This window comes from Ambystoma mexicanum, chromosome 1q (genome assembly GCF_040938575.1).
Source record: "Ambystoma mexicanum isolate Mex_15411 chromosome 1q, UKY_AmexF1_1, whole genome shotgun sequence".
Taxonomy (NCBI): Eukaryota; Metazoa; Chordata; class Amphibia; order Caudata; family Ambystomatidae; genus Ambystoma; species Ambystoma mexicanum.
Genome location: NC_090922.1, coordinates 1183685453 through 1183712926, shown reverse-complemented (window position 1 = coordinate 1183712926; position 27474 = coordinate 1183685453).

The window sequence follows — 27474 nt, the reverse complement described above, 5'->3', positions numbered from 1 at the left end:
TCCTGCACTGCCATGGGAAGAAACCAGCAGCAGAGCAAAGCAACAAATAAAAGGTGCGCTCCTTAACACCCAAACAGGGTCCGGTCCTCTTGGCTATCCGGTTCACTACAGCTGTGCACAGCTAATTCGACCAGGGGAGGGAGGCCGTGCTTGGTGTTTGGTGAACTGATTGGTACACCCAGCTCAAGGGAAGAAGATTCCTTGCAGATCGTCTCTGTTGTCGAAGTTTGGAGATTCAGACCTGCAGCTGGCCTTCACCAGGAGGTTCAGTCGTGGTAGTGGTCCTCTTCTAACAGCTTCTCGTCGGTTCTCTCGATCCAGTGGTGACTCTGCCTTCCAAGTCCAAGAGACTTGCTTTTCATGCCGTTTTCCCCCATTCAAACAGCCTGGCTGTCAATCACATATCAGGCTGGCTGTCCTGGCGGGACAGTCACCACAGCCAATCGTACAGAGTGCGACATGGGTCTCCAAGGAGACCCTGTGCAGGGAGTCTCAAAACCCTTCCTCACATCCTGTCCCCCTCAGTCATTCAGGCGCCTGTGTAGAAGCCCACCAAAGGATGGCGAACAAAGGAACCAAACCTGGTTTGGCACGCAGAGTAAATACGAGAAAGACATTTACAAAAACAAATGGCGAATAAACCCAGCCGGAACCACATAAAAGTAAATGAGGTCCAGCGGATTTAAATTCAAGGCTACTAACTTAGCCTAAAACAGTACAAAGGCTATTTACATAGGGCCTCATTACGACCCAGGCGGTAAGTTACCGCCTGGGCCGTGACTTTACCACCATGGTGTAAACTACGTTAACACCATGGTGGTTGGCGGACTTACCGCCCCATTCCGACCTTGGCGGGGCGGTAAGTCCCCAATCCCCATTTACCCTTCCCCATTCCCATTTTTGCCCCATAGGGCATAATGGGAGTGGGGAAGGCGTTAATTACGCCACCGTAAATTACGGTGGCGTAATTAACTCCATGGTCCCTTAGCGCCATGGATTTTAACACCCGCTAAAATCGGGTGTTAAAACCTCCATGGCGCTAGGGGAACTCGGAATTGGCGGTAAGGGGTTGGCGCAGCTAACACTGGCGTTAACCCCTTACCGCCAGGGTCGTAATGAGGCCCATAGACCGCGGTAGGAAAATAGGGTAGATATCACTGCCGCCAGCCAAATGTTAAAGAAAGGGGAATGAAATAATGTTCCATGAGAAACAAACAAAAAGGGATAATTATTAACCCTTTCCTGTACTCTATGTAAGATCGTTTGCACTTGGTCTGTGCTTTTAAAAAGACTAATAAAGTCAATGGCACGTTCTGGGAGACAGTAGTCAGTCCCAGAAAATGGAGTTTAAAAGTGGGAAGTCTGAAAAAGTCAACCCTATGTCACTGCACTAAAAGTGCTGTGCAACACACAGTAAAAGATGATGCCTATGGAGTAGGTGAAGCTCCACAGTCTATGAACACAAACATGATAAACACACAGCAAAACACATGTAAGAGTGGGAAAAAGGCTCACACTCTTACCAGGTGAAAAAAAAATCCTAGAAATCCAGCAAAGCTGCTGAGGGACTCAGTAGGTAAGGGAAATTAGCCATTCTGGAGAATTCTCCCTAAAACGAGCCAGAAAGGGAGTCAGAGCATTCTGCAGGTGCAGTGATAAGGGGTACTGGGAAAGAAGGCAAGGAAGATAAGCTGGGTTTTTCCACTTCTAACTGGAATTTTCCACGCTTGGCTCCTCATGCTTATTATCTGCTCTTCGGTTGAGGGCAGTCTGGTAATATAGAGGGGCGGGGACTCCCCCATAAAGGGAAGAGGTATTTGCCTTAGGAAATTCAGATGGAACTGGACCCCGGGGTGATGCAGTCTCGCTGAGAGGGGGGACGCTCCGCTCAAGACCTTGTTAGTACAAATGATCCCTCTGCCTACCTGCTCTGGGACTAATCAGTGTCGTGGTGGCCAAGATGAAGGTGTCTTCTGCAATCAGTCTAACGCTGATGCTTTTTTTCTGTCTTTATGTAATCGACTATATTTTGTGTGTGTTTATAAAGTGTGAATAAAGGGCCTATAGTGAGCCATTTTCTTTTTTCCATAACTATTGGTTTAAGTGTGATTTGCCTATCTGAGTTCAATAACTTGTTTTGTTAGGGTCTAGGGGGGACGTAAGTCTGAGGTCCCTCCACATGGCCAAGTAAAAGCAAAACAATCCCTCCTCTAGAACAGCCTCTCCCTCCCACTGTGTCCTGAGCAGGACCTTCTGAAATTCCAAAAACACCTCAAGACTCCCCTCTTTTCCTCCTCCTTCCCTTCTTTCTTCCTCTCTGACCATTAACATCCACTCTACCCAGCATCTGTCTTCTTTCAGCACTTGCCTCACCACACCGTCTGCACTGGAGATTCGCACCCAACGCGTCTCCTGTCCGCAAAGCACTTACCATACCTTGCACTTCATATGCGGCTCATCCTCAAGCATGGACACCACAGCACTTTCCCCACTGCCCTCATTTTTCGTGCACTTGGCTCACAAGGCATAGTAGGTGTGGCTGCCCCTTACCCCTCTGTATATTATTGTATTTTAATGTACTGCTATCCCATGTTCCCTCCCGGCTGCCCTGTGGGCACTTTGCAACAGAATTAATTTCCTGTAAAAGCGCAAAACAAGCAAACAATAAATAAATAAAATGAATAAGTATCCAGTGTGCAGCTGAACAGTGACAGTGATGATGGCGCACCATTTAACAACTCTGGAGCACACATATGGAAAGCTTTGAGAGACACATACCCAGACACATCTGACATAAATTCATTTATGGTACACACAATGAAGGCAGATGAAGGCCCTGCACTCTACATTCATCAGATTCAAGAGATGTGGCTAGCAGAGACAGGGGAGGCAAAGGACAAGAATATTGCTTTATTTTAGCACATGTTGCACAAGGGACTCCTCAAGGAAGTTCAAAATGATTTAGATAAAGTGTCTTTATTGAGGAGAAGGGGTGGACCAAAATGCAGACACACATAACAAATTATTGTAGAAAGAGGCAAGAGAGGGAGAAGGAGACAGCGGAGCAAATTCAAGTCAAAGAAAAGCTGGCACAGAAGATGTTAGCTAAATTGAGTATATAAGGAGCAATTATTACTAGCACCATAGATGGGCAGCCCAACCAGAGTCCAACACAGTGCTGTGTCGAGGGGTACGCAGATGACAGAAGTGAGATTGGAAGTTACTAGAGGGGAAGAGGAGAGTTTACGTAGCCATGGGATAAACATTCCCTGCCACAAGTTAAAGTAATGAACTACACTGGAGATAGCATATTAAGGGGCAATCCCTTCCCACTTCCAGGCACAAACGCCTATTCCCAATAGGATATCCCACAGAGAGCTCTAACGTGCCCAGTTCTGTCAGTCACTTCCGACCTGGAAGAGGGACCCAAGGTAGGAGTGAAGATAGGAGATAGAACATATACATTTATGGCTGACACAGGTGCTACAAAGTCCTATATCAGGGAAGGGATGTTTCTCTTGTCATGTAAAATAATGGAGAGGCAGGGATTCTCTGGGGTAATTTATCACTTCCTTTCACTGAAGATGTATACATCACTGTAGGTACACAGGAGTTGTCAGCACTCTTATTTTATTCTAAAGATACCCCAGTTAACTTTCTGAGTAGAGATCTCCTGAGTAAACTGAACATGACCATTTCATTCACTGAGGAAGGTTTAGTGTGTTCAACACCAGGCATAAACCATGGTAGCTCTGTAGCCATAACACAAGCACTTTGTAGTGGCAGTGCCATATGAGGAATGCCCCTACAGCCAGATTTATTTCTCTACGGGGTAACAGTATTACTAGGATGGATGCCCAGGATTAAAGATAAGACTCTGCATGTACTCGTCAAGTTTCTGTTCAGATCAGCTGTTGCCCAGGAAAAGGCACCAGGCACCGATAGTACATTAGATTTGAAAGCAGTGATTACAAAGAAGGACAAAGTACTTCTCTCTGGTACAGGCGAGGAAAGGGAGGAATGGAGCACAATTCTGTGCATAGACCCAATACATCCACTGACGGAATGTCTGATGAACAGCTGTTCACAGATACCAATGACATAGGAGAACTGATGTTTGAAATGTGCATATCCTGTCAAATAATGATACACCACAGAGAAGTACCTCACACTATGCTCATTGCTAAGGCCATCATATTTGCAGTAGGATCTAGAGAAGGTACCAAGTCACCTATGGACTAGCAACCCCCATTTCAACAGAAGTAGATGAACAGATCTATTCCATCATTGTAGCATTATAGCAACACGTCATAATACAACCCTTATAATCCCCTTGTAATCCAGCTATATACCCTGTGAAGAAAGCAAAGGTTTCAAGTTGGAGGATGGTTCAGGACTCACACCCATTGAACAACATTATATAATCAGAATCTCCAGTGGTACACAATCCCAGCGCCATCCTTTGCAATATTCCCACAGAAGCAACACACTTCACAGTAATATATTTGAAGAATGCATTTTTCTCTGTCCCATTGTGATGCTGGAAATGCACTGGAGGGACAGGGCCTCACTGTCCTTGTCCTGTAATCCTTTTTCATATGTGTTCTGTATTGTTTTCTGCCCAGAGTCTATGTGGGACTGCTGACAGTGCAGCTCTTCCTATTTTTGGTTTAGTGTACAGACCCTTGGGATACCCTTATGGCACCCATGGGTGAGGATACAACCATGTGCCTCTAGTGTATGTTTTTGGGCACCTCTGTGTGGCCCACAGAACAGGGTATGGGCTGGTGGCTGCTCCAGGCTGAATTTGGCAGGTGCTCTGATTATACTCCATTTTGGGGATACCCAGGCCCTGCCATTGGAATCAGTTGATTCCTGATAGGTAACCAGATGGCCCCTGTGGCCTCTTGCTTTCTATTGCCTGTTCCCTGCATGCCTGATTGGCTGCCTGACATCTGAATGCCCTTCTGAGTGATTGATTTCCTGAGTGTGACCCAGCAGAGTGAATGAGAGACAGAGCAGTATATCTGGGTGCCTCTCACTGCTAGAAATTGTTCAGAGGCTGAAGTTGAAATTGATGCTTCATCTCGACCGCCCAGCCCGAAGAAGGTGGTTAACCGCTGTTACCTTCACTGCAATCCGAAAGCCACTGTGATGCCGATACTGATCTGAGAGAGGACCTGGCTAGGAGACCTCTCCCCAAACTACGAGGAACCATCGTGCACCATTAACTTTCGACGATGCTCCCTAGAAGTCAGACCCCCGACAGGCTGCTGACCAGAGACGGGGACCGCCAAGGAGAATAAAGAGAAGTACCAGACATTCCGCCCACTGTGGTCAACTAGGGTTGGCAGGTTTGCTGTAACCGCTGGGGGCCCATCGAAGCCGTGTTGCCCAGAAGCAGGGACCGCTTGACGCTGTGCCGCCGCCGACCAGAGCTGCAACGCTCCACCTGATTAAGACACTTTGAATTCAAGGAGGCTCTCACCTGCACCGTCAACCGCTTTGTCCCGCCCGAGAAAGTCGAGGCCCCCGATGTGCTGAGGAGCATGCACCAGTGGGTTTCCCGCCACCAAAGACCACAGAGACGCTTTGCGGTAACAATCTATCGACACCGAGGTGCCCCGCACTCCTCCTCTCTGCAGGCGATCGTCGACGAGCACCGCCAGCTCCGAAGCTACTGCCTCAATGCCATTGTTCACCACTTCTTTGAGGGATCTCGCCGATCCGTGGCGCATGCCTTAAATGGAGCCGCTCAAGAAGGATCCGTCAATGATCCGATGGCGAACTCTGCTATTCCAGGTACATCGGTGTGGTAGAACTATTTTAGAAGAAAATAAGACTCATAGAAACAATATATGGACTGGGCTTGTACTATATCTTGTATTATATCTTTATTTAAAGGTTGCCCAGGTGGGGTGATCCTCATACAGAACTGTGCCTGATGGTAGGGGCCCAGTATTATGCCTATTGTTCTAACCAACTGCTTTCCTCCTATGTCTATTGTTGGTTCCCTTTATTAATTGATTTTTGTGATATTTGACCAAAGTACAGTTGATGCACTTTAATGAAATATGATAGTAATTGTGGTACCACGTAGAACTGTGTATATATTTACCATTGTCATTGTAGATTAACTGAGCACAAAGTGAGTTATTTTGATTGTGTATATAACCTTGAATCCTAATTATATAAAGACTGTGTTTTCACTAGTACAGTGTGTGGGCATTCCTTTGTGGGTGCTTTGGGACTACATTGTACTTAAGAACCAGCCTGCATCACCTACTGAGAGCTAGGCCTTGATTACTCGTCCACGTTTTACCAAATAGAGAATCTTGGCTGAGGTCCTCTGTGCCTCTCCTCTGCCATATAGAGAGCAGGAGTACAGATACCCTCCTCGAGTCTTTACACCCATTACACCCTGACTCTCAGTATCTCACAACATTTACCTTGCAAGGGCAGAGACTTCCACACACAAGATTACCTCTGGGGTACCTCCGAGTTCCCTAGCATTTTTAATAGAGGAGTGCAAATGGACTTAGGAAATGTACAAATACAGAGCACAGTTGTTCAATATGTAGATGACCTATTGATCTGTAGCACACCAGAAGAGCAATGCAGAGAAGATTCAGTATGACTTTTAACTATACTTGCAGAGAAGACCTACAAGACAGGCAAGGTCCCTGGAGGAAGGGGGAAGCAGTGTTCAGATAGTAGTTAATGATACAAGGACGAGCAGTCCACAGGAGCTGTGAATGGAGTGCATTATATCAGTTTTGTTCCTGACAGTTAGATTAGTACAGCAGCTGTGAAGAACAAATCTTATTGAAAACAAGGCATGATGTCCAGACATTGCCAAGGTGTGGAACCAGGTTGTGGTTATACTTCCCCCATTGCGCAGTGGCAGGTCCATTAGAACTACAGGGTCAAATTAAAAGGAGTAAATAAATACAAGAAATGAATTCCAGTGTGTCAGCTGTGTTTTTTTATAAAGCCACCTGGTTCCCAAGAGAGATAGGGAAGGATGTGTACTAGGAAAGCACCATGTTTCAAGGCTGGAGTAACAAGAGGTGTTGCCAAAGAGTACTGCTGCAAGGTCAAAGATCTGTTTGGGTTGCAAAATTGTCTGGTCTCATGAGAAAGTAGTAATTTTCCCACTGCATTGCCACACGGTATTGACTTCATTGTTAACACTTGCTCATGATTGGGTCTCTTTGAGGGCATGCACATCACAAATTATCTGAAGAAGTTTTCAACAAAAAGCAAAGTCCATTGCTGCAACAAGTCACCTGAATTTAATGGACCAATCAGAGCAAGGCATTTTTTGCTGACTGCACAATTAAGTCATGCATAGGGGGCTTTACTCATGTCATCATGGATACTTAATTGACCAATAGGGTAGAAAAACGTGATGTTTAGATATTTTTATAGGGGATAGCCGATAGGAAATTTGGAATAAATCTGTATTGGATCCATGTTACCAATGTAGTTCTTGTATTTCTTGTTTTTAAAAGCTGTAACTAACGTGGGCGTGTCGAGTGAGTTCTCAATTTTCAGTTTTACAGAGTTGACTGACCCACATGGCTTTATCTGCATTTAATAAACTTGTTTTCTTTGCAAAACATACACTCTTTATTGACCCCTTAGATAATGCACAATGATGGCTGATACGTTTGGGTGCAGTTGGTTATTTTATTATGATTTTATTTATTGAACATTTGTATGGCGCCTATACAGAAGAAAGTGTTTTCAGGCACCACAATACAAAGGGGGGGGCATAGGAGAAAACAACAATAACGGCAGGCCTTGTGACATTTGGATCGTGCAAGAAGTGCAGGGGGGACAGGTCAGGAAAATGGATGGGATGAGGAGGGAGAAGGGGAGAAGTGTTGGAGGGAGAGGGATCAAGGGAGGTGGACAAGTGCTAAGGGGTGCCCAGGTGGGCTAGTGCCAGGGGAAGCCAAAGGAAGGGTAATAGTGCTCAGGGGGGCAGCCTCGGAAGGCTAGTCAGGTAAGGGAGCCTAAGGGCAAATGCTGGTAGGAATGGGTGAGAAGAGGAGACTGGAAGGAGGATGGTCTGTCCCCAGAGAATCATAAGGAACCTAGGCATCCTGTTAGAAATCCTAACTCAAGTGCTATCTTGCCAAAGAAGCCAAAAGTGTTCTTTTCTCTGGTGTTTTATATTTTGTGTGCTATAGAGTGAATTTAAGTGCATTACATACCTTCCTATCTGTTATTGTCACCACATTGGTGATTGCTGCTCCCTATTAAAAAGTATATGTTTGATTTGAATTTTAAATAAATAAATAAATCTTACCTTTACCAACCAGCCTGATTCGTGGTCCATTGTGACCTGGGGTATTTAAGAAGGGGTATGATATGAGTGGTATATCACTCAGAATATTGAACCTAGATATGTATTACACGGCCACAGTAGTAGCTATGTAGTAATGGTTAAGTAGATGTTTCCATAGGAAGAGCACTTTTTGGGCAGCTTATAACTCTGCTCTCCCTGGACGAATCCTCACCAAACTTTGCAAAAAAAAGTATATGGCCCACTCTGGATTTTGCTGCACACTTTGCTGAGGTTTGGTCCAGGGGGGGCAAAGTTATAGGAGGGGTCCCAAAACATTTTTTTTTCCCATTGACTGAATGGGGAAGAACTTTGCGCATGGCTACAGTTGAAACCGCTGGACGGATTTTCACCAAATTTGCAGCAGGATCAGCAGTTTGGTCCTGAAAGCGTGCTTTTGTAAATTTGGTGAAAATCCGTCCAGTAGTTTTCTTTAAAACGGTCAAAAAGTAGTTCTAAAAAAATTAGGGATATCTTTGTCCGCTCCGCAGAGACACTTCCCTGTTTGCTTCGTGGGCAGGACACGGATAGGCTGATGGGCTCGCATCATGTCCGTGGACACGCGACGTGTCCGTCGATTGGCTGGAGTGAGGCGTGATGTGCGTCAGATTGTTCCGATGAGCCCGCCATCTTGGATCCGCTGACAGCGCGGCGGCGAACATAGGTGAAATGCAGTTTTGGGGAGTGTTTTGTTGTGCAAGAGTGCTTGGGGATGTTTAGGGAGGAAGAGATGGGTGAAATACTGTATTTGTTTAGGTGGCAGGTGTACTGATGTATTAGCCATGCCCGCGCTTTCTCGGATGTTCGTAATTACTGAAATTGAGGGGTGTTCTAAGGATAGTATTCCCGTCCGTGCTGTGCGTAGGCACGTTGAAACTGTTCTAAGGACATGCGTGGTGTCAGCAGACTTTAAAATTGAGCATATGCCACAGTTAAAATTTTTCAATCTATGGGTGTCATACTGAGTTATAAGTCACCATGGTTGTGATATGTTCTGTGGTGGTTGTGGCCAGGGCCTAGAGTCTTGGGTGCATGGCCGCAGGCCGTAGGTTGTAGGCCATACACCCAAGACTCTAGGCCCTGGCTACAACCACCGCAGCATATCGCACCTATAGATCACACCCATAGAATCGAATATCTATTAGGTGGTTGTGGGCAGGGCCTAGCGTCTTGAGTGCAAATTGAGTATATGCCGCAGTTAAAATATTTAATTCTATGGGTGTGATATGGGTGTATGAAGGCCGTAGACCGTAGGCCATATACCCAAGACTCTAGGCCCTGGCCACAACCACCGCAGCATATCACACCCATAGATACACCCATAGAATCAAATATCTATCATGTGGTTGTGGGCAGGGCTAGAGTCTTGGGTGCATGTCCGAAGGCCATTCACCCAAGACCAAAGTTATAAGTACTGAAGTTATAAGCCACAATGGGTGTGATATGCTGAGTTGGTTGTGGCCAGGACCTAGAGTTTTGGGTGCATGGCCAAAGGCCATGCACCCAAGACCAAAGTTATAAGCACTGAAGTTATAAGCCACCATGAGTTTCATATAGTGTGCTGGTTGTGGGCAGGTTGTGGAAAAGGCCATGCACCCAAGACCAAAGTTATAATTACTGAAGTTATAAGGTAGCATGGGTGTGATATGGTGCAGTGGTTGTGGTTGTGATATGCTGCGATGGTTTTAGCCAGGGATTATAGTCTGTGAGTGCATGGCCACAGGCCGTAGGCTGCAGGCTATACACCCAAGACTCTAGGCCCTGACCACAACCACTGCAACATATCACAGCCATAGATCACACCTATAGATTTGAATATCTATCAAATGTTTGAAATTATGCTTACTGTTTCATTTGTTGAGATTCAATATATTTTTTACATGAGTTTGGTACCTGGAGGAAATATTCTTTTTCAATTTCTGTGATAAAAGAAAAGAGCATGTTAGTGTTTGTATTCTATAAAGCCTTATTACATTGCATAATAGAGATTTCAGCTTTTTTTTTGGACCCTCATATTTGGTTTACAAACCAGTGTACTGTACATTTTGCTCAGTGTCTGTGTTTGTTTTTAAAATCATTGGGTCTGTGGGAAAAACAATCCTTGTCGGATTAAAAAAAAACTTTTTTGTTATGCTACAGTCTATTTGTTTCCTTTCAGTGTTCACTTGTTGTTTCTGGTTAATGTTCTATCTGTTGGATTGTTGCAGATTTCTGAAGCAGTTAGATACCTGTTGGCGTACTCTAACTGTTTATAGTTTTTTATTTGAATTTTTGTTAATGTTGAAGTACAGATTAGTTATTAAATTTTGGTTATAAGAAGAATAAATAAGCGTTTCTAAGATTTGCTGCTAATCTCTGCTTTAGAGTAATGGTACTATCGTTACATTCGAACCATCCACATTTCTTTTTAATATATGCAGTGTAGTGACCTGCATTGGTTGTGGCTCCTGTGTGGTAGATTATACCTATTGTTGTGAAGGTTTTCTTACCAAGGGATACTTGACCGTGTGTGAATCCAGTCAGCTTGCAGTTGTTTTTGGTACCCTCTGTATTGTAACGTAGAAGCATTAGTATTACGTAGTTACTATGTGTTTGTATTAGTAAGGTGGAGCGATTATCTGAATTGCAGGTAGTACATAATCTGCCATGGTTTGCATTTTGTACAAGTTGCTGAAACGGAATGGATTCACAATTAGGTATGGATACATACATGAAGCGCTCATTAGGAATTTGTTCTTGTGTCACATTGCTGCAGAGAGTGCATGTATGTTTCCACATGTATGAAATCTGGAAGATTTAATTTATATGTATGTTTTTATTTTCCAGTACTTGTAGTAAGTACATTAGAAATTCTTGTGGATCTTCTTGTGAGCTTATAGTGAACTTCACCATTCCAGCACAGTAGTCCAATTCTTGTCTTATTCCGTGAACACGATATGTGTTGTCAGGATTGTTTGTTGCGTTTCTATGAAGGACTAACATTTGCAAACACAATTGGTCTGTACTGTGTAAGTAAATGTTGTCAACAATTGTTGGCAATTGAAATAGAATATTCATTGCTACATTTGCGTAACAACTTACACCAGTTACATTTGAAAATTTGAATGGACCAGATAGTTCTGTGTCGAAGTAATTTATTCGGAGTGTGTGTTGCTTCTTTGAAGAAGTGCCTGAGTTACTTTGTGTTACTTTGACTAATAGGTTCTTCTTTGGTCATGGTAAGTGATGAAGTATTTGCTTCTTTTACTCTCTTTGGAGGATTTTCAGTCAGATTCTGTTGCATTTCAGTTTGAATTAGTTTTCTTTACAACGTTTTCCTTTTTGTGGAACAGGATATGCTTTTAGGTGGACGTAGTCTATTGTATTCTAGAATGCAAGGAATATCAGCGTTGACTTTACTTGCATTAAAGTTGATTAGAAATAGACCGTCAAGTGTACGTAAGCGTGATAGTGCTATGTAGGTCATGCCTTCTTTAAAGACTGTGTTACCAATATCTATCAATGCTTTGTCTGGGGTAAGACCTTGGGATTTATGAATGGTGACTGCATATGCAAGAGTTAGAGACATACATGTCTTTGAAGAGAAGGAATAGAGCTGTTGAACACCCTATCCTTTTTACTTATGAAAGTTTGTCGAAGAGAATATTGACAAACTGAATGTTGTTTTCACGTGGGTATGTTTGAAAGTCAACAACTGTAGCCAGTGCTCCATTAACTAGTCTTTGCTCCACGTCAAGGTTACGTTTAAGCATTACTCTACAGTTAAAGGATAATTTTCTCCAATCCAGCTGTGTTGGAGATAGAATTTTCTAAGGTATTTAGTCTTGTTGTGGCTTGTTGACACATTGGTAGTGTCATACCATGTACGTCCAGTTTGTCTGTGGAGCAAATTTCAATTATTGATTGCATTTCTTTTTTTAACATTGTTTCAGTGAATTTGGAACAGCTTGTAAGAGTTGGCGTTAAGGCCATACAATTGACATTTTTGTGCACTAATTGTTCAATAACATCAGTAGCACATGAGTTATCGCCATAAAGTGCATGGATGTGCCGGGATTTTAATATTGTTTGTGCTTCTTGAAATAGTACACCAGCTCTAATACTTATTAAAATGTTGGCGTAGGTGAGTCTGCAGATTGGCGCATGTTTTCTGTTAATTCTTTGTATTGGAAATGTTGCCAAAGGTTGACATGTCCTATGCTGCCAACAGTTTTACGGCAGAGTTTGTGTCCTAAGGTTTTAAAAATAGGTTCACCTTTCACTGGTGTCAATTGAAAAAGATCTCTGAAAACAATAATGTGTTTTCCTGCAAAGAGTTCTTCGTAGTTTGTTTTATGTACTTCCTGCAATCTGAGGTGAATCAAAGCCAACATTAGGTTGGAGACCATGCTCACTTCATCTATTAGTAGCATTTTCATTTGTTTTAATACTCTACGTAGTTCCATTGCAGCTTCTGTAGAAAGTTTGTAATAGTGTAATTTGTTTTGGCGTTCTACTGGAAGGAGTAGTAATCGGTGTAAAGTGACACTGCCTATGTTGTAGGCAGCTAAACCTGTGGGGGCAGTTACAACAGCTGACAGTTTGTTGTTTGTCAATTGTTGAAGGAACTTGCTGATGATTTTGATTAAGAATGTTTTGCCTGAACCAGCTTCATCACTGGCGTATAGGGGTATAGGTTTGTAATTTTGGTAGGTACATTCTTTATTTTCGTGTTGTACACCACGTGCAATTTCTTTTGTTACTTCTTCAAAAATGGTGCGCTGGTCTTTGTTAAGTTTTGATTGTAGTACAGTTAAGTCTTCTGTATCTTTTTCATAGTGACACATGGGGCCTCATTACAAGTGAGACAGAACGGGTTAATGGGACCCGCTAAAGGACTCAGACCCATTAAACCTGTTCCAACCTCATTACAAGCTCCCCTCGCGGGACCCGGTAGTTAACGCATGGTCAAACCAGGTGTGCTTACCGGGTCCCGCGAGGTGAAGAGGGAGCAAACAACGGACTGCTCATAATCGGCCCATTGTTTGCTCCCTCCCCCATTCCCATTCAGCCCTATAGGGGCTGAAATGGGAATGGGGAAGGTCCAGGCCTGGGTTCCTGGAGAGAGGAATTACTGGGCCCTCCGAACTCGGAATCACCCGTTAATTCCCCATTCCGGGAACTCGGAGCCGGACCTGATTTTGGCAGCAGCCATGCCACCAATAGCGGCATGGCTACCGCCAAAATCGTAATGAGGCCCATGGTGTTTTCTACTTCTGTATAGCTAATTCTGTCTCATTTGCAATTAGTGGTTGTCCCAGTGGTTCTTGGCTTCCTGATACAGAAGGTTGACTACTGTCGGAAATGTCCTTATCTAGTTGGGCCTGGAGTTCTTCTTCGTGTTGCTGTTCATTTTGCAACATTGTTTTGTACTGCATAATGTTCACATCGGTGATAGTGCTTTCATTTGCTTTGAAAGCGTCTTCATAGCAGTCATAGTTATCTAGTAACTCTTCTTCTTTTCTCCATGGTTTAAAATGTTGTAGCAGGGACATGTAATATAGTTCTTTCTGTTGGGGAGTTTTTAATGACAATTTGATATGATTAATTAAGCTTCGTTTGGTACGTTTCACTAAGCTGCCTTTACAATCTGTCACTCTATATCTACCTTTGTTTTCATCGGGTTTTATATTATTTTTGTATGCAAAGTTTTGGGCTATGTGGTATAGACACATGTTTTCCAAAGTGGTACTCCTGTTCGGGTAGTATGTGTCTAGTAAATTGTTTTTCAAAATGTCTTGGCTGTTGGGAACATTTTTGCAAATTGATTCTATGTCGTCATATGATTTGAGAACTCTTTTTCTAGATTTAGCAGGACCAAGACGTAGCCATACTATATTTTCAGATTTTCCATACAAAGCAGTACTGGTTAAACGATCTGCAGCTTCGTACGCGGCACATTCTCTATGAGAGAGCATTTTTATGCCTAAAATGTACAATTTCTGAGGTAGTGTTTTGTCTGATGATAGGTCATTTCAGAGGTCTTGAAGCTCTGTTTTTTCTGCTTTTGTTATGTAGGCTGTAACATATCGTGCAACTGCAGTGCAATTGTCTGCAATGTGCTGCACATCTATGTTTGCATTCCATAAGAGGGCAATGATTGCATTGTAATCATTGATATATTTTGATTGTTCTGTAATGCGTGTTCTTAGGTGATTAACCTTTAACACTATGGGCCTCATTACGACCCTTGCCTTAAGGGTTTAACAGTGCCGTAAAAAGGTGTCGGCGCCGTTAAACCCTTAACGCCTGATTACAAGGTCCCTTTGCGGGACCCGACCTTAACGGCTGGTTTTACCAGACATTAAAGTAGGGTGCCACAAAGGGACCTTGGTGCTAAGTACGGTGCCGCAATTTGCGGCACCGTACTTAGTACCTTCCCCATTCCCATTGAGCCCTAAGGGGCAAAAATGGGAATGGAGAAGGGCCCATGGTGAATGGGGAATTACCGCACCGCCAACCTTGGAATGGGGCGGTAATTCCGCCATTCACCATGGCGGACCCCAGCATGGACCATGGTGCTAATGGTGCTAATGGTTTAGGGTCGTAATGAGGCCCTATGTCTAACTGAAGCCATGAAGTTGTTCACGTCACCTGTTTCTGTAACTGGTCTAGGGAAACCAAAGCAGCATTTGGTGTAGTATTTCCCTTTGTTTTTGTATTTGCAACAACAATATTTGCCACATTTTTGTCTTTGAAATTGTACAATTTGTGCATGAAGGTCACTATGGCCCTCATTGCAAGTCAGGTGTTAAGGGTTTAACGGCGCCGTCCGCGCCGTTAACCCTTAACGCCTGATTCACACTTTAATGCCTGCTTTTTGCAGGTGTTAAAGTCCCAGGCGCTAAGTGACCTTGGTGCTAATTACAGCACCGTAATTTACGGTGCCGTAATTAGCGCCTTCCCCATCCCCATTATGCCCTATGGGGCAAAAATGGGAATGGGGAAGGGCAAATGGTGAATGGGGAATTACCACCCCACTCACCTTGGAATGGGGCGGTAATTCCGCCATCCACCATGGCGGAATCCGGCATGGACCATGGTGCTAATAGTACCATGGTCCACCGCCTGACTTGTAATGAGGGCCTATGTCTCGTTTGTGAAGGGATTTCACAAGTGACATATTTTTGGATGAACTGCAAAATAGTGGTATCACTGTCCTGACCAAATTTAGGAGCATCTTTAATCCATAAAAGCATGCGGATATGTGGTGCTCCTCTGGCTTGGTATTCTTTTCTCCAAAAGAAGTGTTGAACTTCTCAGAGGGAGGAACAGTTATATTACAAATAAAGTGTAGCATAGCAATGAAACAATGGTGGAAATATCTTGAAACATTAACAGGATCTAGAGAGCAACGTTTTCCAGGTGTTAGTATATCTATGTTTGTTTTATTTTTGTTTGATATGCATAGGAAATCATGTAAATCTTCCCATGCATATTCTGCACAACTTAATGTAACAAACCAAGTGGGTGGTCCAAGGTTTCTGATCATGCAAAGTATTCTTTTGCAAACAGATTTGGAATGCTTGATTATAAAACCTCATCTGGTTCTTGCACTTTTTGTATTGCATATTTTGAAAGTGGGTTCCCCATTTCAATATGTGTGCCACTCCGTAACATAGAGTTGCTAGTTCACTTTCAAAGAGTAGGTGGAATATGTATTCCACATTTTGTCTAAAGCTGGGATCTTCAGAATACATTCGTAATGAGCACTATTCTGATGCTGTTATCTGAGTGGGTCTGTCATTGTACCTTCCTCCTTTACCAGTAGGAAATAGTAGAGGTAAAACACGTGCTTCTATACTGTTTTTCCCATATGCTCATTGGTGACACTTTGGTTTGTCGCATTTGGTACGTCTCCAGTGCATCATTTATGCTGTCTTTAGAGTGCAATGGATGAATTGTATACAATTGTATAATTGTATAATGGTCTAAAATATTGGAGACTGCAGCAGGATCCCGAAGTTCAAATTGACCAGTTTCTGGTGACTCTTGAATTATTTCAGTTGTTCTCCTTATGTTTTCTTCAATATTTATTTCTTTGTAGTACTCATTATTGTCTTTTAGATATTGCAAGGCTTGTCTAACTTTATGTAAGTCCACGAGTTGTTGCCAAATTTTTGTTGTCTTTTGTTGGTACACCATTTACTAAGACAATTAAAGATTGCTCTATTGGACGTTGCATTCCTAGAGTGTGCACATTTTCTGTCAGATCTATAGTAAATTGACTACAAATGCCTTCTACCAATTCAGAGTAAGGTAATTTTGCTGTTTTTGGTTGAGGTTGAAGGCATATTATTGCTTGAAATGGGTGCACTGTTTGAATTATGATGCTCTCATATAAATTGAGTTTTTGCAGGGGTTTTGGTGGTGTGTATAATTAAAAGTTATTTGTGATAGCACGTGAAGGAGTTTGGTTGTTGTCAAGTATTGTAGTGCAGTAACTGCAAAGTATTAAGGGGTAATTTATTTCGTATTTGTTTTCTGCTAAAAGGTAGAGAGCTAATTCAAAACATTTGGAATCTTCATTGGGCCTCATTACGACCCAGGCGGTAAGTTACCGCCTGGGTCGTACCTTTACCACCATGGCGTAAACTACGTTTACGCCATGGTGGTTGGCGGACTTACCGCCCCATTCTGAGGTCGGCGGGGCGGTAAGTCCCCAATCCCCATTTACCCTTCCCCATTCCCATTTTTGCCCCATAGGGCATAATGGGAGTGGGGAAGGCGTTAATTACGCCACCGTAAATTACGGTGGCGTAATTAACAACATGGTCCCTTAGCGCCATGGATTTTAACACCTGCTAAAAGCAGGTGTTAAATCCGCCATGGCGCTAAGGGACCTCGGAATCAGGCGGTAAGGGTCGGCGCTGTTTACGCCGCCGTAAACCCCTTACCGCCTGGGTCGTACCTTTACCACCATGGCGTAAACTACGTTTACGCCATGGTGGTTGGCGGACTTACCGCCCCATTCCGAGGTCGGCGGGGCGGTAAGTCCCCAATCCCCATTTACCCTTCCCCATTCCCATTTTTGCCCCATAGGGCATAATGGGAGTGGGGAAGGCGTTAATTACGCCACCGTAAATTACGGTGGCGTAATTAACAACATGGTCCCTTAGCGCCATGGATTTTAACACCTGCTAAAAGCAGGTGTTAAATCCGCCATGGCGCTAAGGGACCTCGGAATCAGGCGGTAAGGGTCGGCGCTGTTTACGCCGCCGTAAACCCCTTACCGCCTGGGTCCTAATGAGGCCCATTGTCTTCTATTTTGTATGTTACGTCTATAGATTTTGTGTTACTTTTGTAAAAAGTTCTGCGGCAACACACACACACACGGTTTGGTACTTCAGCGGATGTACTTTTAAATTTTAGTATTTCTTTTTTGTATGTGTGTAGTAGAAGGTTGCCATGTGCAGAATTGTTGCTAGTCTGTTCTAAAGCTATTGCATTTTGTAAGTGGCTTTCACTTCCAAAATATTTTTTCTGAATACGGTCGATTTCTTCTTGTAGATCTTTGGGTGTACCATGTAGAAGAGTGTTAGTTAAATTGGCTAGTTCTAAAGCAGGACTTTTAGCATAGTACAGTTTATAGTCTAGATTTCTTACAGTTGAATGATGTGTTGATATCATTTTGATATAATGGAAGGTGCTTTTGCAAATAGGTCCTGAAATGCAGCCTAATGAATGTCCTTGTAGTCCTGTGTATTTGGCACTGGACAGGTATCCATATTTTGCAGCACTTTCATTTTGATTTTGTCTTTACCTTTCACATTCTGATTGAGGAACTGGTGTAAAGATTTGAAAGATTTGATTGGAATGTTACACATTGATTTGATTGGAATGTTACACATTGATGTGCACGGCCATTTGTATACTGGACATTCTGGTTCAGTCGAATGGAGAGGTAATTCTGAGTTTTCTGGGGATATTTTTGTAAGCAGTGTTTCTTGTTCCATGATGGTATTATTAATTTCTTCATAACCTCGTCCAGTGCTATGGATGGCAATTGTGTTTGTTTGGTTTTGATTGTATGCTTCTTCATTAAACATGGTTCTGTGCTTGTGGTGTGACTCCATTCACCTCCACAGATATTTAAAAAGTTATTTTTGTTGACATTGCGTTTATTGAGAAGTTTTTTTTGTAGTTTAATACTTAGTTTTGTTAGTGGTGTCATCCTGTTTAAAACTAAAATAAATAACTTCCATTTGAGAAGGATTGCACTGCCTACGAGAGCTTCTAGAATTAATTTTCTACGGTAGGTTTTAAGGGTTGTGCATGCTTTTGCTCCTGTTTTTATCAGATTCTGACGGACTCTGTGGCGGAACATTTTTTGCTAGAATACTTTTTTGGTATGATTACTTGCCACTACATCAAGATTTATAGGAGCAGTGTTAGCAGTAGTGGTAGCTGAATTCTTGTTAATCACTTTCTGTTTCGCTTTATTACATTTTGATAGAAGAGGCAAAGTTTCTGTACTAAAAGCTTCTTTTGTTTCGTTAAATGGCTGCATTAGCTGTTTTGTTTCAATGTTTTGTACACACTCTGGTAAAGATGGATGCTTATTTTGGACACTTTTATTTTGATTTGCTCTATTTCTGAGTTGCTTTCTACGGACTTGCTTTTTGGTAGGCATTATTTGGGGTCTGTTGAAAAAAAAAGAAGGTATGGTTTTCTTTTTTTTGCATTGTATTTGTGCTGTATGCATGCGTGTATGAGTTTGTTGGGAAAGATGTATGTGGTGGTGTGTGAATGTGCATTGGGCAGTTACAATGAGTTGGGAAGGCTATTCTTCTGTTTGTATGGTATTATACTGCGGTTCAGATGAGAGTAGAAAGTGAGCTAGTGGTGAGGAGAAGCATTAATAATAAACGTAATGGTATAACATTAAAACAGTTCTTTGTTTTGTAGTACTAATATTCAAAGGGTTGAGTATGTTATTTGTGTTCCAAAAAAACGGGGATTTGTGTACCATTCTGCCTTCTAATCTCTGTTTGATAAATGCAGATTTGTGGGCAGAATGGTTCAGAAATCAATGTTTTTTTTGGTGCGTGAATTACGTGAATGAACCACACAGTGTCTTTGAGGAACAGTAAGAATATAAAGGTAGTATTGTACGTACTTTTTTTGTGGAATGAGCAGGTTTCTTCGGATATGTTGTTTGTAGTTTTGATGCGGCTGATTTTCAGGAGAGTGGTCTTCACTGCAATTGTAAAAGGAAGAAGTTAGTAATTGTGTGTGTTTATAGCACTGATGATAATGTACACGTTGATTTTTATGTTTTTGTGGTAGTATTCTTGTTTGATATTTGAACATAGTGTATGCATGCATTTCATTTGACTATGTGCAGTCTTTATATGTTATTTACAGTATGTTAGTTGAACATGCTTCGCAAATGAGTAGAATTTTAAGTTCATGATATTCACTTGATTTCTTACAGCTGTGTTTTAGATAGCAGAGAGGTTTGGAAGTGATAGTTCATTATAGTAGATGGGAAAAATTTGAATCATTTCATATTATAACTAGACATGCGAACAATCAGGAGGACCTGAGAGGGAGATTTCACCACAGCAATCGGGAACATTTATTTTTCTCATCCGATTGCATTGGGATTAGCATTAATTTAGGCATGAGACAGTAAAAAATTGTGACATTTTTCAATGAAAAATCAAGTCTCGCGTGTAAATCGGGAGGGTTATCATGTATGTATAGGTTATGCGGGAGACAGTAAAAAATAGTGTGATTTTTCAATGAAAAATCGGGAGTCTCGCGCTTAAATCGGGAGCGTTGGCATGTATATATTGGCTATGCTGATTTAGTGGCATTACTTTGTTTATATGGAATCATAAGAGTTGTACATGTACTCTGAATAAAGTATGCATACCTGTACTTTGTAATCATGCATGTGGATATGTATGGAGCTGTAAGTAGAAATCTTCGAGACTTGTACAGTAGTTTTTGTAGTAGGTGCTTTCCAATGATATGAGACTTGTATTCAGAGTGATCAACAGTACATTTGAAGTGCGGAACTCGGATGATGGAGTTAGATGTAGAGGTCTTGGATGTGATTGGTGGATGGTTGTGTGACTGCTTAGCTTAATCCAACGAGGGAATGGAACTGAGAGTGATGTGGAAAGGGTAGAAGGGCTGGCTAAGAGTTAGGTGCCGCGCAGACACCGCGGCTGTCCGCGCGGGTAGGGCGTGCCACATACAGGGTTTTCCAGCAAATCCAGCATGGAAAGGGGACTGTAGGGATCAGCCAATCAGATGTTGACGTTGTTGATTTGTCTAGAAAGAGAGTGTGTGTAGTGAAGATGGCAGAGGTGGAGAAAGTCAGGGTGTTGGTGCTTGGAGATATGTTTGTCCATGGTTTACAGGAGCATTCTCAATGCAGGCATGCGGCAAACAATTTCGATGTTAGAGGAGTGGAGGTGGTGTGGAGCGCTGTGACTGACTGCAATGTAGAGGCAATTCTCCAAGTTTGCAGAGATATGCGTAGGATGAACAGTCCCCATGTGGTAGTTTTGCACTATGGTGCTTTCCATTTGGGCTACGTGAGTTCCCCTACTTTGTTGGCAGATTTGGAACAGTTGGTTCAAGCAGTAATCAACATCATTCCAAATGCGAAAGTAATTATTTCCGTATTACTTCCTAGAGCAAAATGGGACAACAGTTCTGTTTTTTGTCCTGATCAAAGCATTGCTAGGTGTGCAATCAATCGAGGCATGCATGCTTTCATGCTAAGAGCTGGTATGTTTTTCTGTAACAACGAAAATATTGTTTCGAGTAATGCTGCATATTTTGAAGCAGATGGTGTTTCTCTATCTTTTTTGGGAAAAGCCATGTTCTTTTGGAATGTAAGGGTTGCTTTGGAACAGGTTATGTGAAGATTTTAGGAGTAAAGTTAGAAGAAAAAACTCCCCAAAAAATACAACATAACAGGTGTCTGTCAGGCATCTACAAAAAAAAACAAAAAAACAGCTCTTTTCAGAGACCACCTTAAAGGGGAAATGGGAAACACTATTTACATGTACATTCACCACGCTCAGATCTTCTACATGTCCACGGACATGGCGGTAGTCTGAGGACAGCGCGTATTACATACGGGCATTCTGGGGTGGGGAGGCATGCAAATGAGAATAAGCGGAGCTAGGGATTGGTCAGTAAAGTTTAGTGGGTGTGTTGTGTAAGGAGAGATTTAGTGAGGACTTTTTTTTCCTGAGAGAAGAATAGATAGCTGTGGCTGTGTTTTTTTTCGAAAACAGATTATCTGGATTTTAGGAGACTCATGGATACATTGGTTGGAGGTGCATGTAGAAGATTGTGGTGTATCTGCAGATCTTTGATTCCCTCATGTGGAAGTGTACTGGCATGGAGTGCGTGGAATGAAGTGGCTGGACTTGCTACCTCTCTGTGCTACTTTACAGACACAGCGTCATCCTGACATAATTATAATTAATTGTGGAGGGAACAGTTTAGGACATGTGTCTGGAATTCCTTTGCAATTTCCAATGAAAGAAGGACTTGGGAAGGTCATGGACATGTTTCCAAATTCCCAAGTAATTTTTTCTCGTATTGCGCAAAGACAAATGTGGCTGCGTTCTTCCTCATTTGGTCCACAAAAGGAGAAAGTGAGGCGCAATGTCAATGAGGCTGTTTGTGCCTTTCTAAGAGATGTTGGCATGTCCTCTTTTCACAATGAAAATATTATGTTTCGTAGCACACTCATTTTCCGCAGAGATGGAGTCCATCTTACATATGCTGGCAATCAGATTTTTCTTAGAAATTGACAAAATTCATTGCAAACTTGTTTGGATTTATAACTATCTATTTTGCAGTAGATGTTGACGAGTACAAGTTTTTCAAACACACAAAAACACCACCAAATGGCTTTTTTCAGAGCCACCACTTACTCTCAGAGAAAAGTGCATTGGTTTTGATAGGGCAGGACCCCAAACTTTTTTCTATACTAAGACTGTCCACAGTCTTTTAAAAAATGTGCAGGGACCTGCACTGTTTATTTGAAAGTTCTATTTTTAAACTGAGAAAGGCGGCTCTGAAAAGAGCCTTTTTTTGTGGGGATTTTTGTTTTTTTATATTTTTTTGGCTTTTTTACACACAACACACTAGGAGAGGAGGGCAAAGGAGGGTAAGGAAAGGACACCAACCACGGGGATTAGAAAGGGCAGGTGGAGAGAGGAAGATGTAGGGTGGGCCTTATTTAGGTAAGTGGCAGGTCTTCTGGTGGTCTGTGACCGTAGTCTCGAAAGCACTTCGAAGACTCTCCCCCCTGCAGATTACTGCCTCACAGTACATACACAATATTGTGACCCTCGAAAAGTAAAGGTCAACAGCATCGCGAATGACCTGTGAAGCAGCTGGAGTGATAGGCTCTCCCACAGGAGTGTCTCTTGTGGTTAGAGGAGCGGAAACGGAGGATGCTGTGGAGGCTCTCAACCTACTACCTTCATCACAAGGTACAACCTTGTGAATGTACGCACCGTGGAACAAAGTTAGCTGTCGCTTCATGGATGTAGTACCAAAGCTGTATGAACCACGTCTCCCACGACTCAGCACTAATTTGCACTGGCTACAGGTGAGCTTGTCCGCACATGCTTTTGGTACGTTACCATAAACGGTAAACAACCACCACACCCAAAACTCCCGGCGAGTGCTGGTAGTAGGTCGTTCCTCCACCTCATTCTCTTCATCCTCTTCATCCTCGTTCTCTACATCCTCACGCGTGTTCCCCTCTGCAGGCCCTTGGGGAGGTGGTGGTGGTGGAGGGTTTGAGGGTGGTGCTGAGGCTGATGTAGCAACAGCAGCCATAGATGCCATTAGGATTGATGAGGTAACCTCAGATAGAGCACTAAAGGCAGCAAAAGTAAATCTGCAATACCAGAAGCACAATGAAGATCAGCTCTGGGGTGTGGCTTTTTATAGGGGTGGAGGGGTGCGCCTCGAGAAAATATCGAACACTCAAAAGCATTCAAAAAGTTACAAAAAATATGTGGAAAGCCAGGGCCATTCTCTAGGACATGTGAAATGGTAATTTTTTACAGTACAATTATTTGGATTGTCTAAATAAATTCTTTTAAAATGTTGGGCATCTGGACAGAGTCCACAAATTAGGACACACGCTCAGTGTGGGTGCGGTCACATGATGACGTCAGGGGAACGGGAGTCCGTAGGACAGCAAATGCACTGGAGCGGTTGTGTGCATGCATCCGCTTGTTCTACGGACAGTGTTCGGGTCCTGAAACTAATTAAAAGTGCGACACAAGTGAGACGGACAGTTACGGACAGGTGCGATGTTTGCAGGACGTATGGGTATGGTGTGCATGTGCGTAGATGTTCTTCAGACTGTTTGGCGAGGTATAGTGTCCTTAGGACACCTCCATTTTGTTTGTATACAGACATCCCAGACACCGCGCCTGTTCTACAGACAGTTCCATCTTAGTTGCGAACGGTACGAACCGGTATAGTGCCCTTAGGACACTTCCATTTTGTTGATTTACGGACATCCCGGACAGCTGGTGTGTTTGAAGAACAGTTCCATCTTGATTGCAATGGTACGGAGAGGTGTAGTGTCATTAGGACGTCCACATTGTATTAATTCCGGACAGACGGACAGGCGCGCTGTCTGCCTACATTTTAACTGCTTTAAAAAAAAAATAAGATACAAAGATTTTCATTACAAGAAATATAACTTTTTTTATTTATATACATATACACAAATTATGAAAGAGAGGGGGAAACAGAAACTGATACAAAAATAGGGGAATTAGGGGTTTGGAGAGGATGGATGGGAGGGGATGAAGGAATGGAAATCGCATCAAAACATTTATTTTGTTGTTCACGGTTTGGGGATAGTTCTTTGGGACATGGAGACGGGGCACAGGTACAGGTGGGACAATGGTACTTAATGTTTTCTTTTATGTGGTCCTCCACCAACTGTTTCAAACTATTGAAATTTTCCTTAAGAATGTCTACTTTCTGTACAATGTGTTCGAGTCTTTTCCATTGTGTCTTTTGGAGTCACATTTTCAATCTTTATATGGTCTGTAAAAAATAACCAGATATATGTTAAGTACACATTAGACAACGATTATTCATTTCCTTGTATTGACAAGTGTCTACCATTATTATCACTCTCTTCAGACATTTCCTCATGTGGAACATTTTGTTCCAGCCACTCCAAAGTACTGCACATTTCTGTGTGAAAAACAAAAATATATTAATTATACTGTACCTCACACACAAAGTAGAGAAATATATACAAAAAATGAAGTTTACTTACTAGTTTCTGGAAAGTTGTATTCGTAGTGTTGTGTAGGTCTACTGTTTCCTCTAGCTCTGCAGTTTCTGTGAGGTAATTATGTTGGAGATATATCTTTTTTGTTATGGTATACTCCATTTTATTACATATCGTATTTCAATGGCTGGTTGATGTGTTAAATATGTAGGTTCCACTGCTTACGTATCAATATATATAATGTGTATATGTGCTGCTTTTTCAACTTGCGTAGTGTTTATATTGAGTGATATAACAATTTCAAATACCCCATGCTTGTTTGGGTAGTGTTCATTTGTGATGTCATCTTTGATGTCCTGGGTGTTAGTCTTAGCAATGCACAATGGTGGTGCGAGTTATGGTTGCTTAGCTTACCATAACTGGCGAATTTCAGGGGGTTTTCGGTTTTACTTGGAACCATAAAATCCCTTAAACAAAGTTTTTTTTACTGAATTTCATAGGTTTTTAGTAGAGCAACTTAACCATAACGTCCCTCTAACAAAGTTATTTTTACTGAATATATATATATATATATATATATATATATATATATATATATATATATATATATAATAAAATAAGCATTTCAGCTGTGTGCTGCATACTAGGCTGAGACCAGGGTGTATCACCTGATTGAAATACTTAACAGTGTTGCAGAAGGCTGGATGATCATTATGGATTAACACATGATACTGATCAAGGCGACGAAGGAGATTTTTGCTTTCCAATAGAGCCAACTCTCAGAGTACACACAGAAGTTTGGAATTAACAAAGTCACACATGAATCATAGTTTAGGGGGAGGAGCAAAATTAACTTGAGCTTTACAAGAATATAGTGAAAATGATGATTGATCAAATGCTGCATTTCGGGTTCTGTTGAATTCTCAGAACTACAACAACCAAAGAATCATAGAAGAAAGATGAACAAATATGAAATAGGAGCATTGACACAATCAAAGTAGATGACTCTTCAGAACACTTCAATAGCATTGGGAAAAATATCTGCAACAAACGTGGAATGCTAATTCACCAATCATTTTAAGTTTATTTATTTTTTACACTTGATTAACCCTCAGGGTTTTTACAAGAATTGTTCCTCTTTACATTTCTCTACTGTGCTTTTATCTACTTTTCTTTGGCAGCCGAGGCCAAGATTAAGTCCATTAATTTTGCTGTGGCCATTAACCACACTGTTTTCGGTCCTCCGATTAGTCTTGACCACCAGATGTCTTCGTCAAAGATGTATGCAGAGGCCAGGATAGGATTCAGGTAAGCTTGCCTGATGTTTTCCACTCCTGGACATGATGGAAGGAGATGCCTAGTTGTCTCGACCTCGTTGGGTTTTTTGCAGAATCTGCATTTATTTGAGGTTGACTGCCCACGAATGGCAAGAATTTCATTGGTCTGCAGCAGATTAAGGCGAGCTCTTATGAAGGTGTTCGTCAACTTTTGGTTAGGATATTTACCCACAAAAGGTTGTAGTATGTGTAGTTTTGGGGCACATACGGAATTAGCGAGGTCAATTTGTAAGTTGCTGCTTGCTCGCATGTTTGATCCAGTCCAGTTCATTCATTTTTTTGTGGATCCTTGTTGGATTCTCAATGAAATCTTGGTTACAACATAGGATCATTTCTAGATTAGCTACTTGGTCAGAGGACCAGTGGTTTAGGACTGTGCAGTGTCCCCCAGTCAACTCGGTTTTAATTGCAGCTAGTAGCTTGGGGCTGTTTTCCAACAGAAGTTACCTGAACAGCATCACTGAGTTTCTTTCGACCACCGATTGTAGTGACAACTGACTCAGTTTGCGCCTGATTAAAGCCATAGGGGTTGAGGTCGGCAGGTTCAACACTTTTCGCCAGAAGTTACTTTCAAGTGTGAGCCAGATCTTCTTAGGTAGCCCTGGCATGGCTTCTGCGCCATATACAAGTGATGGAATAATCATGGCTTTGCAAAAGTCTATGAATGGTGTTAAAGAGAAGCAACCAAACTTTTTGTCAATGGCTTTAGCCAGAGATATTAGGCTCTTAGTTTTATTTTGCAGATAGTTTTGCATGGCGCTTTCATGTTGGGAGTTGTCTATCATGATGCCCAGGTATTTGAAGTCTATAACCTTCTCGATGCGTTGGCCTTCCAGATGCCAGACAAAATTGTCTGCTTTGCTTCTTCCCTTTCCAATCGATAGTATTTTGGTTTTCGATTTGTTAATTTCTATATGGTTTTTTGTGATGTACTCAGCAAAGTTAGTAAACTGTCTCTGTAGACCGATGGCGGTTTGGTCAAGAAGGATAATGTCATCCGCATATAGAATCCTGGATATTTTGCCCTGGCCCAGTTACGGGGGAAAAGCTCTAACTTTTGCCTCTGGTTCTCTGTAGTCACCCAAATAAGCCACGAAGAGGGCCGGGGCAAGCGGGCAGCCTTGTTTTACCCCTCGATTTGTGGTTATCTCTTCTGATAGAAGCCCTTGGTGGTTTAAGCAGACTTGTATCCTGGTGTTATTGTGGAGCGCTCTGATAGGTTGTAATATTTCAGCCGGGCAATTCCAATTTTTTAATTTTTTCCACAATCTTGCTCTGTCTACTTGGTCGAAGGCTTAGCATAGGTCGATAAAGGCCATGAAGATTCAGTGGCCTCCTGCCAGTGTTTTGCTCTTCAAGATGCTCAAGCTTAATATGTTGGTATTAGTACCTGCATTTTTCTTAAACCTGGACTGAAATGGGTTCTCGCAAGGTGCCCTGCTCGACCATGATTGAAATTTGCGTAACAGCAGTGATCCATAGCCTTTGCCAAT